The 18,461-nt window shown below is 45.6% G+C and overlaps 1 pseudogene; it reads left to right on the forward strand.

Moving 5' to 3' along the window:
* Positions 1-18,461, forward strand: part of LOC115139074 (dedicator of cytokinesis protein 11-like) — a 101,411-nt pseudogene that overhangs the window by 6,062 nt on the left and 76,888 nt on the right.

Here is an 18,461-nt window from a genome sequence, read left to right on the forward strand (position 1 = left end):
CTCAGCGTGCAGGCTTTTATAACCACTAGAGAGAGAGAGGGTGGTGTAGAGAGATGGAGGGTGGTGTAGAGAGACCGAGAGATGGAGGGTTTGAAGGAGGTGGACTGAGAGATAGAGGGGGATAGAGAGAGAAGGGGGAGGAGAGAGGGAGATAAAGAGAGAGAGCAATGACCATAAGAATTAATCAATGATAATGCAATCTGGGAGATTGGTGAGGGGGGGGGGGGTGGATGGGGGTCTCAGAAGAACACTCAGAGTGAGGGAGGGAGGGAGGGAGGGTGGGAGTGATGAGGGAGGAGAGAACCCAGCCAATTGGATTACAGGACGGAGCTAGAGCGAGGTACTTGGACGAGCGTGGAGGACAGAGTACCACTTCAATGTGATTAGAGCTAGGACACGCATGCGTGCACACACACACACACCTGTTAGCTGTGTCTGTATGTGATAGCTATGGGATTTCTCTGTATGAATTAGGTTATTTATTTGCCCAGTCGGAATGTCCTGTCCTGTGGGATGGAATACATCTTTGCTGTGACTATATGTCCACTGAGTTGCCATGTCCTCCTCCTCGTGATGGATATTAGTGTTGTGATGAACGGTCCCATGGGTATTCTCTCTGCAGATGAGATGAGTGGTTGAACTGTGATAGTGGGGGTTAAATGGTTGGGGTTTAATGGGTTAAATGACTCCCACCTGTTCATGGGAAGGCATGTCTTTCTGTATGAATTGGGTGAACATTGTGTCTATTTGACTGACTGACACAGGTACATTTGTTTGTGAATGTGTGGTTATTATTTCTGTGTGCGTTGTGCGTCTGTGTGTTTGCATGTGTGTGTTAGCCTATAGATATATCCACGCTCATCATCAATATCAACCCTTCCTGTGTGTGTGCCAGGACTCGTCCTCTCTGTGCTCTCAGAGAGGGGGGTATCATGAAGCAGGGCTGGCTGCAGAAAGCCAACATCAACAGCAGCCTGTCCGTCTCCATGAGGGTGAGTCAGAACAGCTCACCAATCAGCCTTGTCTACTGCCTATAGACGGGTTGGCTGACAACATCAGGAAAATGAAGTGGCCGGAAAGCGTGCGCTATGATTCTGAACGGTCCGATAGATTGCAACAATGACAAGAAGCTGCCATGTGGGGAATCGTAGGTGGCTCGTTTCAGCTTGTTGTAACTTGTTATTGATACCATGTCTTGTTTTGAGGTGTTTTGATGGATGTCATGTCTATGCTATATACACAACACTTCCTCAACACAACAGATTTACTAGGATAGATCAGCCCAACTACTAATATACACAACACTTCCTCAACACAACAGATTTACTAGGATAGATCAGCCCAACTACTAATATACACAACACTTCCTCAACACAACAGATTTACTAGGATAGATCAGCCCAACTACTAATATACACAACACTTCCTCAACACAACAGATTTACTAGGATAGATCAGCCCATCTACTAATATACACAACACTTCCTCAACACAACAGATTTACTAGGATAGATCAGCCCAACTACTAATATACACAACACTTCCTCAACACAACAGATTTACTAGGATAGATCAGCCCAACTACTAATATACACAACACTTCCTCAACACAACAGATTTACTAGGATAGATCAGCCCAACTACTAATATACACAACACTTCCTCAACACAACAGATTTACTAGGATAGATCAGCCCAACTACTAATATACACAACACTTCCTCATCACAACAGATTTACTAGGATAGATCAGCCCAACTACTAATATACACAACACTTCCTCAACACAACAGATTTACTAGGATAGATCAGCCCAACTAGTAATATACACAACACTTCCTCATCACAACAGATTTACTAGGATAGATCAGCCCAACTACTAATATACACAACACTTCCTCAACACAACAGATTTACTAGGATAGATCAGCCCAACTACAATATACAAAACACTTCCTCATCACAACAGATTTACTAGGACAGATCAGCCCAACTACTAATATACACAACACTTCCTCATCACAACAGATTTACTAGGACAGATCAGCCCAACTACTAATATACACAACACTTCCTCATCACAACAGATTTACTAGGACAGATCAGCCCAACTACTAATATACACAACACTTCCTCATCACAACAGATTTACTAGGATAGATCAGCCCAACTACAATATACAAAACACTTCCTCATCACAACAGATTTACTAGGACAGATCAGCCCAACTACAATATACAAAACACTTCCTCATCACAACAGATTTACTAGGACAGATCAGCCCAACTACTAATATACACAACACTTCCTCATCCCAACTACTAATATACACAACACTTCCTCATCACAACAGATTTACTAGGATAGATCAGCCCAACTACTATTATACACAACACTTCCTCATCACTGTGGATTGTACACAACTGGCGACCAACTGCGGTACTGTGCAGGCTCTTGTTCAGCACTAACATAGAGTACCTGATTGAGCTAATACAAAAATATATCTCAACGCAATGCCACAACAATAGATTTAATAACCAGCCTCCTCTACCTCTGTACACACGCATCGTTCAGCACCAGACACTAGCCTATACAGCAGATGTATCCTACAGTATGAGAGAGGCTAAAGACGGCGTTGCTATTGGATTGAATTAAACCTCTCTACCTCTGTACACACGCATCGTTCAGCACCAGACACTAGCCTATACAGCAGATGTATCCTACAGTATGAGAGAGGCTAAAGACGGCGTTGCTATTGGATTGAATTAAACCTCTCTACCTCTGTACACACGCATCGTTCAGCACCAGACACTAGCCTATACAGCAGATGTATCCTACAGTATGAGAGAGGCTAAAGACGGCGTTGCTATTGGATTGAATTAAACCTCTCTACCTCTGGCCCTCAGGTGTTTTAGAGGAGGTATTTCTACTTGTCCCAGCTGCCGGACGGCTCTTACATCCTCAACTCCTACAAGGATGAGAAGAAGTGCAAGGACACCAAAGGGTTCATCTACTTGGACTCCTGTATGAACTCATTCAGGTCATTATCCCATCTGGACATTACCAAAAGTGTATCTGCTGTTCTGTGTTTTTGTGTTGTTGCTTGCTCCTAATGTTATCGGAATAGATAGTTTGAAAATGTTGTTGTAGGAGTACTCCCTGACTCAGGGCTTTATACAGCTGTAGGATTTTAATTTGAGCCAGTTTGCTACAGCAGGAAAATAATCCTGCAGCGACAGGAAATGTGATTTATTATGTGGATTATAATTAATGGACATTTTTGTAGGGGTTGATCCATTTTATTCATGAGTGTAAATCAAGTCTGAAATGTAAAACTCATACAGTACAAGTTTGCATTTCCTGCTTTGCAGGAACATTCTCAGCAACAAATGAGTGATCAAATTAAGATCCTACATCTGTAAATTGACCATTTGCTTACAGAGGCACACCATGTGCTTTGGGCTTTGTGTAGACCGACACGTCTAGCTATTTAGCTATTTTTAATGCTGGAACACAGTGCTGGAACAACACTGGGAAAATGCTGGCTCAGGAAAGCTACAGTATGTATAAGGAATTCTGCTGGTTTTGTGTTTCAACATCCCAGTAAAAGGGAACTCCTTTGGGATCGGAAAACTACCACTGTGACCAAATGAACAAGTCAGTTTTCAGCTCTCGCAACACTCGTGAAAGTTAGGTCAGGATCCCTCTCCTCCACCTTTGCCATCCTTCAGGAACTGATTGGATTTTTTTTTAACTGCATTCCAGTCTCCGGTCAGTTAAAAAATGGGTGCTTGCATTTTTTCTCCTAATAAATGAGAGAAACTTCTGAGTGTTGGCACTGTGTGGTACAGTAGACTGGAGAGGCTGCCAGGAAGCTTTCCATTGGTTAAAACTATTTTGGATCTATAATGAGTGTTTTTAGATGACTTTGTTTAAGATGCCTACAACCAAACTTCAATATTTTCACCCCAGTGCCCTAAAATACGTCGTAACGGCTTTGAGCTAAAGGTGCAGGAGCGCTTCAGCCACTTCCTGGCTGCGGACAGCGAGGCGGAGATGGAGGAGTGTGTGATCACCCTGAAACAGGCCCTGCAGAGCAGCACCGAGGGAGGAGACCGGAAGAATGGAGGAGACAGCCTAGACTGTGCCCTGGGTGAGGAGGGAGGGGACTGGGCTGGACACACACATATACTTATAATACACATACACACTCTGATATACACGCAGTGTACGCTGTACTCTCCTACACACTTGCGTTACAAACAGACATGTTATTTAGCTACTCCACTCCTGTCATTATTCTCATAGGGCAGTTTCACCTGTCTTTCAACGCGGTAAATCTCTAGGAGATTCAAATCCCTGCTACTGACCTGTAAACACACGGAAAAACCTTTACAGTCAATTACAGGATGATACACAGTTGGTACCAGAACGCAGCACTGTTTCACTTGTTTTCTCCAGTAATTTGACCTGACTCAAATTCAGTTCCCCTTTCACAATTCTTTGGAATTGTTTGTTGACATAGAAGGAAGTTATTGTGAACTATTGAACTCGGCGTATTACGGCTGTTACAATAGTGGAGGAATGCCAACATTATGCAGCTGTGTGTGTGTGTGGAAGTGCGTTGGAGGACTTTCACAGTTGGGGGAATTTATTTTCCAATTAGGAAATTGTCCTTTTGAAAACATTATGTTCTCATATGCCCCTGAAATGCAGAGTGATTTGGAAGGCTTGTACAGCAGAAAGCGGTGGGAGTCAGCCTGGCTATTCTCCAGTTTCCCCTGCAACACGGTGAAGGGAGTTAGAAAGACACCAGAGTTAGTACGAAAAGCTGCATTTTAAAAGGAAATGCCTCCCCTCCCTCCGCTCATTAGGACATTGCTCAACTTGGAAGAGTGGAACATTAAAGTACACTCATCCAAGGTTTTTGTGCAGATAGCCAAGTACATAACTCTCGGAGTATCAGATATCACATAACTTCCACTAATATCAGATATCATTATCCGAATCGTACAGTAGGCTATATGTTAAGTACTCCTTTCGACTGACACATCTCTCGCCCAATCAGATGAGGACAGCAGCAGCCAGGGGAAGGGAGAGAGCCTATTGGAGAGTCTGGGGAGGAGCCTACACCCTGAACTCATAAAGGTCAGTGTTATCAGAGTAGAGATGTGCTGCAAAGCTACTGTCAGCTATGCTTAAAGCTGCTTATATATTTAAAAAAGATCCGTATGAATGTATCCTTTTTGCCGTATTTTTGTACTAAGCACCAGGGCCCGTATTCACAAAAAGGGATGATCTAGGATCAGGTTTTGCCGTATTAGAAGGGAGACCTGATCCAAGATCGGCACTCCTACTCTGAGAAGCTTGATGAATGCGAGCCCTGATAAATAATCAATGTTTGCCACTCCACTAAGACATGGCCTCCAGTGCTAATAGATTCAGTCTGGTGTGTGTTGGTAGTGTGTTTTGTTCTGACTTGCTCTCTTCACCTCTGGTTTCATTAGTGCTGTGCTGTATTGTAGTAGTAGTGAATATGTATTACCCCTCATCTACTACACACAAGGTTGTGAACCTAGCCCGGTACATGGTGGAAAAGGTTTTCTAGGGTTATTCAGACTCAGAGCACCCAGATGTAGGATCTTTCATTTGAGTTAGTTTGCTACAGCTGGAAAGCAAACAACTATCCTGCAGCAACAGGAAATGTGGATTATAATTCATGGACATTTTTGTAGGGGTTGATACGTTTTTTTCATGAGGGAAAATCAAGTCTGAAATGTCAGTGGAAGTGACAAACTTCAGAAGCCTTTTTAAACCTCAAATACACTCCACGTTTTAAATGTCCCGCAACAGATCAAATGAAGGTCCTACATCTGTATCCTGTTTCTCTTGGACAAAAAAGAAAAGCCCTCTTAAATAGTTCTATTCAAATACTGTATGTGTAAGCAGTAATATAAGCAGTAATGATCATTGATAAGGCACGTGTACAAGATAATTCATTCTCTAGTCAGTTAGAGAAACACAATACCTCCACCTGACATATATAGGCTATATTGATACCGTTACACTATCAGGGAACCACAGTTTACAAGCTCCCTTTTATCTGTAGCAGGTCCCTAATGTATAGTACATCCTGTAACCCTGGACATAACAACGGTACAGTACCTTTATCCCATAGAGACCTCACTGCTTTAATGTATCTATAAACCCAGAGCAGCACATGGAGAACAAAGAGAGCTGTAATCTCTGTGTGATGAGGCTTTTTTTAACAGGCTCCTCTGAGATGTCACAGCTCTCCCCTTCATAGAGGACCTGGTTATCTCTACTGTCTGTCTGGGGCTGGATGGTGTGAGAGGAGGAGAGTAAGTGAGAGGGGGATTTAGGACAAGAGAGGGGGATGGTGGAGTTTTCTGTCGAGCTCAGCTGTGACCTGAAGCTGTATGTGTCTGTTCTTACTACTTTTTGTCTTCTTCCGTCTCTCTGCAGTATGCTAGGGAAACAGACCAGCTCAATAAACTCAACAGGAATGAAGGGAGACTAAAGCTGCTCTCTCTGGACCCTGAAACACAGGTTAGCACGGTCTGTTTTACTCTATTCATTTCCAATAGGACTGGCGCCGATAGATAGGGCAGCCGTGCATCTCGTCCCTAGGCAACTTTTTAAAATGTTATTTCTTACATTATTAGCCCATAACATTTTTTGTGTTATTACATACAGCCAGGAAGAGCTTTTGGATATCAGAGCCGTCATAACTCACCAGCATTACGACCAGGAATACGACTTTCCTGAATCGGTTCCTTTATTCGTACCCCCCAGAGCAATTGAACTGATTCAAGAGGCTGATCGAAAACCCCACCGGAGAAGAAGAGATATTCAGAGTGGACTTCTAGTCCGACTCAGGAGGCGCGTACAACACCCACCGCTTCCGATTATATTCCCTTCCTATAGGCAGAAACTCAAACAGGAAGTACCCATCCTAAGGACTATTCAACGCTGGTCTGATCAATTGTAATCCACACTTCAAGACTGTTTTGATCACCCGTACTGGGAAATGTTAATGTTACGGGTAGCCTCCGAGAATAACATACACTGATACGGTGACTGAGTTTATTTGTCTATTAAGAAGTGTATAGGAGATCTTGTTCCCACATGTGCCTTTTAAAATCTACCCTAACCAGAAACCAGCATTTTCACACAACTGAAAGCGTGATCCACCGCATTTAACCATGGCAAGGTGACTGGGAATGTGGCCGAATGCAAACAGTGTAGTTATTCCCTCCGCAAGGCAATCAAACAAGCGAAATGTCAGTATATAACAAGCGAAATGTCGCCCGTTTTGAGGATAACACAGTCCCACGACGCGGCCCACTACCAAGGACTGTGGGCTCTCCTTCTATGTGGCGTACGTGAGTAAAGACATTTAAGCGTGTTAACCCTCGCAAGGCTGCCGGCCCAGACGGCATCCCTAGCTGCGTCCTCAGAGCATGCGCAGACCAGCTGGCTGGAGTGTTTATGGACATACTGTATTCAATCTCTCCCTAAACCCAGTCTGCTGTCCCTATATGCTTCATGATGGCCACCATTGTTCCTGTACCCAAGAAAGCAAAGGTAACTGAACTAAATGACTATCACCCCGTAGCACTCACTTCTGTCATTATGAAGTGCTTTGAGGGACTAATCAAGGATCATATCACCTCCACCCTACCTGACACCCTAGACCCACTTCAATTTTCTTACCGTCCCACTAGATCCACAGATTATGCAATCGCCATCACACTGCCCACTGACCTAACCCATCTGGACAAGAGGAATACCTATGTAAGAATGATGTTCATTGACTACAGCTCAGCATTCAACACCATAGTACCCTCCAAGCTCATCATTAAGCTTGAGGCCCTGGGTCTCAACCCCGCCCTGTGCAATTAGGTCCTGTGCTTCCTGATGGGCCGCCCATAGGTGGTGAAGGTAGGAAACAACATCTCCACTTCGCTGATCCTCAACACTGGGCCCCACAAGGGTGCGTGCACAGCCCCCTCCTGTACTCCCTGTTCACCCATGTGTGGCAAAGCACGCCTCCAACTCAATCATCAAGTTTGCAGACGACGCAACAGTAGTGGGACTGATTACCAACAATGACGAGACAACCTACAGGGAGGAGGTGAGGGCCCTGGGAGTGCGGTGCCAGGAAAATAACCTCACTCAACGTCAACAAAACAAAGGAGCTGATCGTGGACTTCAGGAAACAGCAGAGGGAGCACCCCCCTATCCACATCAACGGCACCGCAGTGGAGAAGGTGGAAAGCTTCAAGTTCCTCGGCGTACACATCACTGACAAACTGAAATGCTCCACCCACACAGTGTGGTGAAGAAGGCTTCAATTTCAGGAGGCTGAAGAAATTTGTCTTGGCACCTAAAACCCTTACAAACTTTTACCAATGCACAATTGAGAGCATCCTGTTGGACTGTATCACCCCCTGGTACGGCAACTGCACCACCCGCATTCACAGGGCACTCCAGAGGGTGGTGCCGTCTGCCCAACGCATCACTGGGGGCAACTACCTGCCCTCCAGGACACCTACAGCACTCAATGTCACAGGAAGGCCAAAAAGATAATCAAGGACAACAACCACCCAAGCCACGGCCTGTTCACCCCGCTATCATCTAAATCAAATCAAATCAAATCCAATTTTATTTGTCACATACACATGGTTAGCAGATGTTAATGCGAGTGTAGCGAAATGCTTGTGCTTCTAGTTCCGACAATGCAGTGATAACCAACAAGTAATCTAACTAACAATTCCAAAACTACTGTCTTATACACAGTGTAAGGGGATAAAGAATATGTACATAAGGATATATGAATGAGTGATGGTACAGAGCAGCATACAGTAGATGGTATCGAGTACAGTATATACATATGAGATGAGTATGTAGACAAAGTAAACAAAGTGGCATAGTTAAAGTGGCTAGTGATACATGTATTACATAAGGATGCAGTCGATGATGTAGAGTACAGGATATACGTATGCATATGAGATGAATAATGTAGGGTAAGTAACATTATATGTAAGGTAGCATTATAAGGTAGCATTGTTTAAAGTGGCTAGTGATATATTTACATAATTTCCCATCAATTCCCATTATTAAAGTGGCTGGAGTTGAGTCAGTGTCAGTGTGTTGGCAGCAGCCACTCAATGTTAGTGGTGGCTGTTTAACAGTCTGATGGCCTTGAGATAGAAGCTGTTTTTCAGTCTCTCGGTCCCAGCTTTGATGCACCTGTACTGACCTCGCCTTCTGGATGATAGCGGGGTGAACAGGCAGTGGTTCGGGTGGTTGATGTCCTTGATGATCTTTATGGCCTTCCTGTAACATCGGGTGGTGTAGGTGTCCTGGAGGGCAGGTAGTTTGCCCCCGGTGATGCGTTGTGCAGACCTCACTACCCTCTGGAGAGCCTTATGGTTGAGGGCGGAGCAGTTGCCGTACCAGGCGGTGATACAGCCCGCCAGGATGCTCTCGATTGTGCATCTGTAGAAGTTTGTGAGTGCTTTTGGTGACAAGCCGAATTTCTTCAGCCTCCTGAGGTTGAAGAGGCGCTGCTGCGCCTTCTTCACGACGCTGTCAGTGTGAGTGGACCAATTAAGTTTGTCTGTGATGTGTATGCCGAGGAACTTAAAACTTGCTACCCTCTCCACTACTGTTCCATCGATGTGGATAGGGGGGTGTTCCCTCTGCTGTTTCCTGAAGTCCACAATCATCTCCTTAGTTTTGTTGACGTTGAGTGTGAGGTTATTTTCCTGACACCACACTCCGAGGGCCCTCACCTCCTCCCTGTAGGCCGTCTCGTCGTTGTTGGTAATCAAGCCTACCACTGTTGTGTCGTCCGCAAACTTGATGATTGAGTTGGAGGCGTGCATGGCCACGCAGTCGTGGGTGAACAGGGAGTACAGGAGAGGGCTCAGAACGCACCCTTGTGGGGCCCCGTGTTGAGGATCAGCGGGGAGGAGATGTTGTTGCCTACCCTCACCACCTGGGGCGGCCCGTCAGGAAGTCCAGTACCCAGTTGCACAGGGCGGGGTCGAGACCCAGGGTCTCGAAGTTGATGACGAGCTTGGAGGGTACTATGGTGTTGAATGCCGAGCTGTAGTCGATGAACAGCATTCTCACATAGGTATTCCTCTTGTCCAGGTGGGTTAGGGCAGTGTGCAGTGTGGTTGAGATTGCATCGTCTGTGGACCTATTTGGGCGGTAAGCAAATTGGAGTGGGTCTAGGGTGTCAGGTAGGGTGGAGGTGATATGGTCCTTGACTAGTCTCTCAAAGCACTTCATGATGACGGAAGTGAGTGCTACGGGCGGTAGTCGTTTAGCTCAGTTACCTTAGCTTTCTTGGGAACAGGAACAATGGTGGCCCTCTTGAAGCATGTGGGAACAGCAGACTGGTATAGGGATTGATTGAATATGTCCGTAAACACACCGGCCAGCTGGTCTGCGCATGCTCTGAGGGCGCGGCTGGGGATGCCGTCTGGGCCTGCAGCCTTGCGAGGGTTAACACGTTTAAATGTCTTACTCACCTCGGCTGCAGTGAAGGAGAGACCGCATGTTTTCGTTGCAGGCCGTGTCAGTGGCACTGTATTGTCCTCAAAGCGGGCAAAAAGTTATTTAGTCTGCCTGGGAGCAAGACATCCTGGTCCGTGACTGGGCTGGGTTTCTTCTTGTAGTCCGTGATTGACTGTAGACCCTGCCACATGCCTCTTGTGTCTGAGCCGTTGAATTGAGATTCTACTTTGTCTCTGTACTGATGCTTAGCTTGTTTAATAGCCTTGCGGAGGGAATAGCTGCACTGTTTGTATTCGGTCATGTTGCCAGACACCTTGCCCTGATTAAAAGCAGTGGTTCGCGCTTTCAGTTTCACGCGAATGCTGCCATCAATCCACGGTTTCTGGTTAGGGAATGTTTTTATCGTTGCTATGGGAACGACATCTTCAACGCACGTTCTAATGAACTCGCACACCGAATCAGCGTATTCGTCAATATTTTTATCTGACGCAATACGAAACATGTCCCAGTCCACGTGATGGAAGCAGTCTTGGAGTGTGGAGTCAGCTTGGTCTGACCAGCGTTGGACAGACCTCAGCGTGGGAGCCTCTTGTTTCAGTTTCTGCCTGTAGGCAGGGATCAACAAAATGGAGTCGTGGTCAGCTTTCCCGAAAGGGGGGCGGGGCAGGGCCTTATATGCGTCGCGGAAGTTAGAGTAACAGTGATCCAGGGTTTTACCACCCCTGGTTGCGCAATCGATATGCTGATAAAATTTAGGGAGTCTTGTTTTCAGATTAGCTTTGTTAAAATCCCCAGCTACAATGAATGCAGCCTCCGGATAAATGGTTTCCAGTTTGCAAAGAGTTCAATAAAGTTCGTTCAGAGCCATCGACGTGTCTGCTCAATAAAGTTCGTTCAGAGCCATCGACGTGTCTGCTTGGGGATATATACGGCTGTGATTATAATCGAAGAGAATTCTCTTGGAAGATAATGCGGTCTACATTTGATTGTGAGGAATTCTAAATCAGGTGAACAGAAGGATTTGAGTTCCTGTATGTTTCCTTCATCACACCATGTCTCGTTAGTCATGAGGCATACGCCCCCGCCACTCTTCTTACCAGAAAGATGTTTGTTTCTGTCGGCGCGATGCGTGGAGAAACCCGTTGGCTGCACCGCATCGGATAGCGTCTTCCCAGTAAGCCATGTTTCCGTGAAGCAGAGAACGTTGCAGTCTCTGATGTCCCTCTGGAATGCTACCCTTGCTCGGATTTCATCAACCTTGTTGTCAAGAGACTGGACATTGGCAAGAAGAATGCTGGGGAGTGGTGCGTGATGTGCCCTTGTCCTGAGTCTGACCAGAAGACCGCTACGTTTCCCTCTTTTTCGGAGTCGTTTCCTTGGGTCGCTGCATGCGATCCATTCCGTTGTCCTGTTTGTAAGGCAGAACACAGGATCCGCGTCGCAGAAAACATATTCTTGGTCGTACTGATGGTGAGTTGACGCTGATCTTATATTCAGTAGTTCTTCTCGACTGTATGTAATGAAACCTAAGATGACCTGGGGTACTAATGTAAGAAATAACACGTAAAAAAAACAAAAAACTGCATAGTTTCCTAGGAACGCGAAGCGAGGCGGCCATCTCTGTCGGCGCCGGAAGTTTAGAAGGTGAGGTCAGTACAGGTGCATCAAAGCTGGGACCGAGAGACTGAAAAACAGCTTCGATCTCAAGGCCATCAGGCTGTTCAATAGCCATCAATAGCATATTAGAGGCTGCTGCCTTTATACATTTACTTGAAATGACTGGCCACTTTAATAATGGAACACTAGTCACTTTAATAATGTTTACATATTTTGCATTACTCATCTCATGTATATACTGTATTCTATTCTACTGTATCGTCTCAATTAGAGAATGTCTGTGTATGTACATTGGATGTGTTTCCATGACGATGGATGCCAGAAGCTAACCAACATTCCCTCCTTAATCTTTCTTCCTGACCTCCCTCTCCTCCTTCCCCTCCACATCCTCCTCTCTCTCCTCCCGCCTCTCCACTCCTTTCCACTTCTTCCTCCCCTCTCCCCTCCAGAGGTTGGACTTCTCGGGTATAGAGCCTGACGTGAAGCCGTTTGAGGAGCGTTTCGGCCGACGCATCGCCGTCAGCTGCCATGACCTCACCTTCTGCCTGCAGGGCTGTGTCAGCGAGAGGGGGGGACGGGGTTCTCACCAATGTAAGGTCACATAGACACACACCCTTCTGCTCCAGCGTAGGTCACCACTACACCTCAACAGAATAAATACAAAATGAACATCAGGCTTTTCATTTTTCATGCTGTATATTCAAAAAGTTTTATCCTAAAATAGTACATATTTTAATGTAAATACTTGTAAATACAAATTACACTACAGAGACCTATGTCATGATCCACATTCACATTTCCTGATGAATGTAGTTAGTTACCATTCTGCTGTGAGATGAATGCAGTGCCTCTTTTGACATCAGCCAGCAGTATAGAGAGCACACTAGTGAGTACTCCCTCTCTCCCTCCTTCAGAGTGGATTATCGTAGACATGAAACACAGTGATGAATAACTTCATGCCCACTAGAGCATTTGTAGAGCTGGGGGGGGTTGGGGATGTTGGCTGACCGACATTTGCGTGGTTAGGAAATAGTTCTGCTCTCCTCCTCCCATCTTAAACTCAAACATAGATAGGCTTAATGGTTCATTCAATATGCTTATATCTACATAAGTGCACATACACTCATACACACACGCTCTTTGTTTGTACCTCGTAAATGCACACAGACACGCTCTCCCACACACACACACACACTCACTTTTCCATCTACCTCTGTTATCCAGGTGGAGCCGTTCTTCATCAGCCTGGCTCTGTTTAATGTGTCTAAGATCTGTAAGATCTCCTCTGACTTCCATGTGGACCTCAACCTCCCCTGTGTACGAGAGATGCTGACCGACACCTCCCAACTCTCCCCTACACCAGAGGGAGGTGGTGGAGGAGGAGGAGGGGTGAATGGAGGAGTGAACAGTGATGCAGGGAATGGGAATGGTCTTCCCATTCTACAGAGGGTGTCTGAGTCTCTGCTGCGTTTCCCTCCTCAGGTAGGACCATAGTGACCTTACCTGCCATATACCCTGTGTGTTGGCTTGGGTTGTGTTGAGGTTTGTTTAAACACACACACACATATGAGTAGGCTAAATCATGCTTGTGTTTCTGTAGAAATTATGGTGGGATCACAGAATCCCAAGATTAGAAATGTAGTCTGTCTCTCCCTTATTTGATATAAATACATTAAGGTGAAATTCTTAATTAGTGAAACTGCCACGACAGTTTGGGATATTACAACAACAGAGGTTACTGCAAACAACTAACTCTCCTTTTCTTCCCTCTGACATCATTACAGGCTTGATAGAACAACAAAATATGTACTGGAATTAGCTTTCACCACGCTGCCGGAGGCTTCTCTTCTCCGTTTCTCCTCCCTTTCAACAACAAGACAAAAACAATAACTGTTACATAGACGCAGGGAGTCAGGAAGCAGGTGCAGTTAGTGAGTTTAATGATAGCGAACATGGAGCGATACAAACCAAGAGAAGCGTCTGACAGAGAAACATTAACAATACTACCTGATGACTGATAACAGAGTGCTATACAAAGGGTAAATAATCAAGTGAGTAATGAAGTCCAGGTGTGACTGATGATGAGACGCAGGTGTGCGTAATGATGGTTGCCAGGTGTACATAAAGATGGGTTGCCAGGACCTGTGCTTAGAGCGGTGATGTCGAGCGCCGGAGCGGGAGTAGACGTGACGATACAAAGGCGCTGGGGGGCGAACAGTGGGCTGTTTTACTTAATACAGATTCCATCTTTTAGATTTTCAGTTGATGAGACAGGGAAGAGTCTCTCCTTTTGAAGACCCTCTGATAAACTCAGTCGGGGTCTCAACTTACAAGGTAGAATACACAAGGTGCAATTTCGAAACTTGGTTGTGCATCAGCAGTTTTTCTCTTATGTCAGTCACTTAATTAGCACATGTCAGCAAAACACATTTTGATAAGTAAGTTAGTCTAGCGGCCAGCTATCTAAACCTGTGGTAATTACGGTCGAATTCGAGCCCGGGGGGCCCCCATTTGATATTTTCATCGTCAGTCTCACTCAGGTGTCATGTTAAAAACTGCAAACATTTCTTGCCACCGTGCAGGAAATAAGCTGTAAAACCACGCCACATTGCAAAATGAGTAGAATTACATGATATGAACACTAAAACTGCTGACTCAAGACGGGACGGCCAGGCATCCGTGCGTTTGAGTCCCTTTCTGCGTGATGAAACTTTCTTGCTCCTTTCTGAAACAAGGGAGAGGCTAGTCGAGTAGATTTGGTTCAGTCAGTCATCTTAATTAACCCTTCCCAGCTAGCTAGTTTACTGCTTGTAGCTAGAAACTTGAGAGAGGAAAAAGTTGTGACTGGCTGAACCAGTGTTCAGAATCATAGTTTTTCTTTTCATTAATTGTTTCTATTTTTTGTACTAAAATATAACGTTAGACGTGAAGGACACTGTGACACTGTGTTGTCGGCTTGCAGCACAAACTCTACCCATTGAGTAGTGTAGACTGTATCACGGTGACATCCAGATGGTTACTTCCAATATTACAAGTTATTTATCGTGTAGACTGCTATCCTACTCAACATAAAATCAAGTGGGATGAAACAAATTGGTGATGATGACCCGGACCAGGCCCAAATCCCTGACATATGACGAAGGAAGAGGTGGTGTTATAGAGGCCAGTGTGCGGCATACCTGACAAGACTACGTTGGCGAGTGGACAGACCGCCTCTACCCTCTGTTCTATTGGCAAACGTGTAATCACCGGAGAATAAGCTGGACGAGCTCTGTTTGAGACTATCCTATCAAAGGGACATGAAGAACTGTACTTTACTATGCTTCTCGGAGTTATGTCTGAACAAGGACATGGATAAAATACAGTTAGCTGGGTTTGCTGTACATCGGCAGGACAGAACGGTAGCGTCCGGTATGCTCCGGGGGGGGGGGGGTCTCTTTGTTAACAACAGCTGGTGCGCAATCTCTAATATTAAGGAAAGTCTCTGGGTTCTGCTCGTTTAAGTTACGATACCTCATGATAAGCTGTTGTAAGGGGTACGTACTGGTGGCAGAGAAGTCAGACGCAGGAGAGCAAAAACTGCGTTTCCAACTGTGCAGATTAATAATAAAAACCACCGGAAAACAGAACTATCAATAAATGGGTACACAACCCTACACACACCAGACCTAAGGTGCACAAGCACTTACAAAAAAAACAATACCGGACAATGACATGGGGGGAACAGAGGGTTAAATACACAACATGTAATTGATGGAATTGAAACCAGGTGTGTGGGAAGACAAAACAAATGGAAAATGAAAGGTGGATTGGCGATGGCTAGAAGACCGATGACGTCGACCGCCGAACGTCGCCCGAGCAAGGAGAGGGACCGATTTCGGATGAAGTCGTGACATCTGTAGACCATGCTATTTACCAAAACAGTTTTCAGGTCATAACACACACACACTCACACACTCCTGCTGGGCCCATTAACAGGATTACACAGGAGCAATACTGACGGTGCCCAGCAGTAAATCACAGTACACAATCAGACCACTACAGTTCTGAACATCCCACCCCTAGACTTGAAACATAACAGCAAGAACATAGGCAAGGGTGGATGGAACACGACTGCAGAATACCCTGTGAAATGAAAACAATAGAAAATCACTGTGGATAACATCTAGACCCAGAAACAGAATGAAGAACAGAGCATCAAACAGAATAGAATCAATCAAGACAATGGTCATTCTCACTCTCATTGGTCAAACAATGTATGCTGATGACACAAAAAAATGGAACTTGATTAAGCTCTTTCCCAGTTTGTGCATGTGGACCTAGCAAAGTCTAGCAGGACACCGAGAAATAGATTTCTGCGATTACTGTCTGATTTATAGACACGGAGGCCAGCAGATCACAGTGAAATTGAGGTGCTGTTTGGGTGTAGTCCAAGGACAGCCTCCTTCAACCCTCAGCCCTCAGCTCTCTCTACTGCATCGGTCAGTAGCAGCAGCACAACGGTAGTTAAGGTGTGGTACTGGTACAGGTACTGATACTGGCAGGCTCCCCTTAGTCAGGTCCCTTATTAATGTCCCATCTCTCTGGTACTGGCATTGGCAGACTTACTTCCGCCAGCTTTAGACATATTTATATTGTGAATAAAGTGTTGTCTTAAGGGTGTCGGCCATGTAACTGTGTTGTGGTAGCAGACATTAGCTAGGCCACGCCGTACTGTCATTAGCCAAGCCACAGCTAGAGCATTTGAATGGAACTCATTATGTCACAGCTGATTTTATATTTACTGATCCAAATGTCCCATTCATGTCTCAAGAACTCCACTCTTACTGTGCTGCCACTCCCAGGAATATCATGGTTTTGTGTGTGCGTTTGTGCTCGCACATGACACTGTGAGAGCCACGGTTGGCTTCATATCACTGACCCCATAATAGTTTGAGTTCTGTTTGGGTTTCCTCTATAACTTCAACCACAAACGACAGCCAGCCAGCCACTTCCCTGCCTGAAGTTTAATAGCAATGTTTTCCACCACTAAGGTCTGCATCATGTTTTAACAGCCTCATCCTCCTCCCTCCATCTGTCTTCTCATCTAGGGTATATTAGATACAGTCTTAAACCCTCCTCCCCCCCATCTGTCTTCTCCTCTAGGGTATATTAGATACGCTCAACCTGCTCCACTACAGCCCCGTCGATGAGAATGGGGGTGTGCTCATCTCCTTTGTCTTGATCACGTTGAGGGAGAGGTTGTGGTCCTGGCACCACACGGTCAGGTCTCTGACCAACTCCCTATAGGCTGTCTCTTCGTTGTCAGTGATCAGGCCTACCACTGTTGTGTCATCGGCAAACTTTATGATGGTGTTGGAGTCGTGCCTGGCCGTGCAGTCATGAGTGAACAGGAAGTACAGGAGGGGACTGAGCACGCACCCCTGAGGGGTCCGTGTATTGAGGATCAGCGTGGCGGATGTGTTAACTACCCTTACCACCAGGGTGCGGCCTGTCAGGAAGTCCAGGAAGCAGTTGCAGAGAGAGGTGATTAGTCCCAGGGTCCTTAGCTTTGTGATGAGCTTTGAGGGCACTATGTTGTTGAATGCTGAGCTGTAGTCAATGAATAGCATTCTCACATAGGTGTTCCTTTTGTCCAGGTGGGAAAGGGCAGTGTGGAGTGCAATAGAGATTGCATCATTTGTGGATCTGTTGGGGCGTTATGCAAATGATAGTGGGTCTAGAGTTTCTGGGATAATGGTGTTGATGTGAGCCAAGACCAGCCTTTCAAAGCACTTTGTGGCTACAGACGTGAATGCTATGGGTCGGTAGTCATTTAGGCAGGTTACCATAGTGTTCTTGGGCACAGGGACTATGGTATTCGGCTTAAAACATGTTTGTATTACAGACTCAGACAGGGAGAGGTTGAAAATGTCAGTGAAGACACTTGTCAGTTCGTCAGCGCATGCTCGCAGGTACACGTCCTGGTAATCCGTCTGGTCCTGCAGCCTTGTGAATGTTGATCTGTTTAAAGGTCTTACTCACATCGGCTGCGGAGAGCGTGACCACACAGTCGTCCGGAACAGCTAGTGCTCTCATGTATGTGTCAGTGTTATTTGCCTCGAAGCAACCATAGAAGTAGTTTAGCTCGTCACTATAATGTTTACTTTGAGACAGTGTGATGATCATTTATTTGCATCGAAGGTGTTCCTGTACGGTGCACATCCTCTTCACACCAAGGTAAATATGAGTGTGTTTTACTCAGTGGAGGCTGCTGAGGGGAGGACGGCTCATAATAATGGCTGGAACGG

Source organism: Oncorhynchus nerka, linkage group LG12 (genome assembly GCF_034236695.1).
Source record: "Oncorhynchus nerka isolate Pitt River linkage group LG12, Oner_Uvic_2.0, whole genome shotgun sequence".
Lineage (NCBI taxonomy): Eukaryota > Metazoa > Chordata > Actinopteri > Salmoniformes > Salmonidae > Oncorhynchus > Oncorhynchus nerka.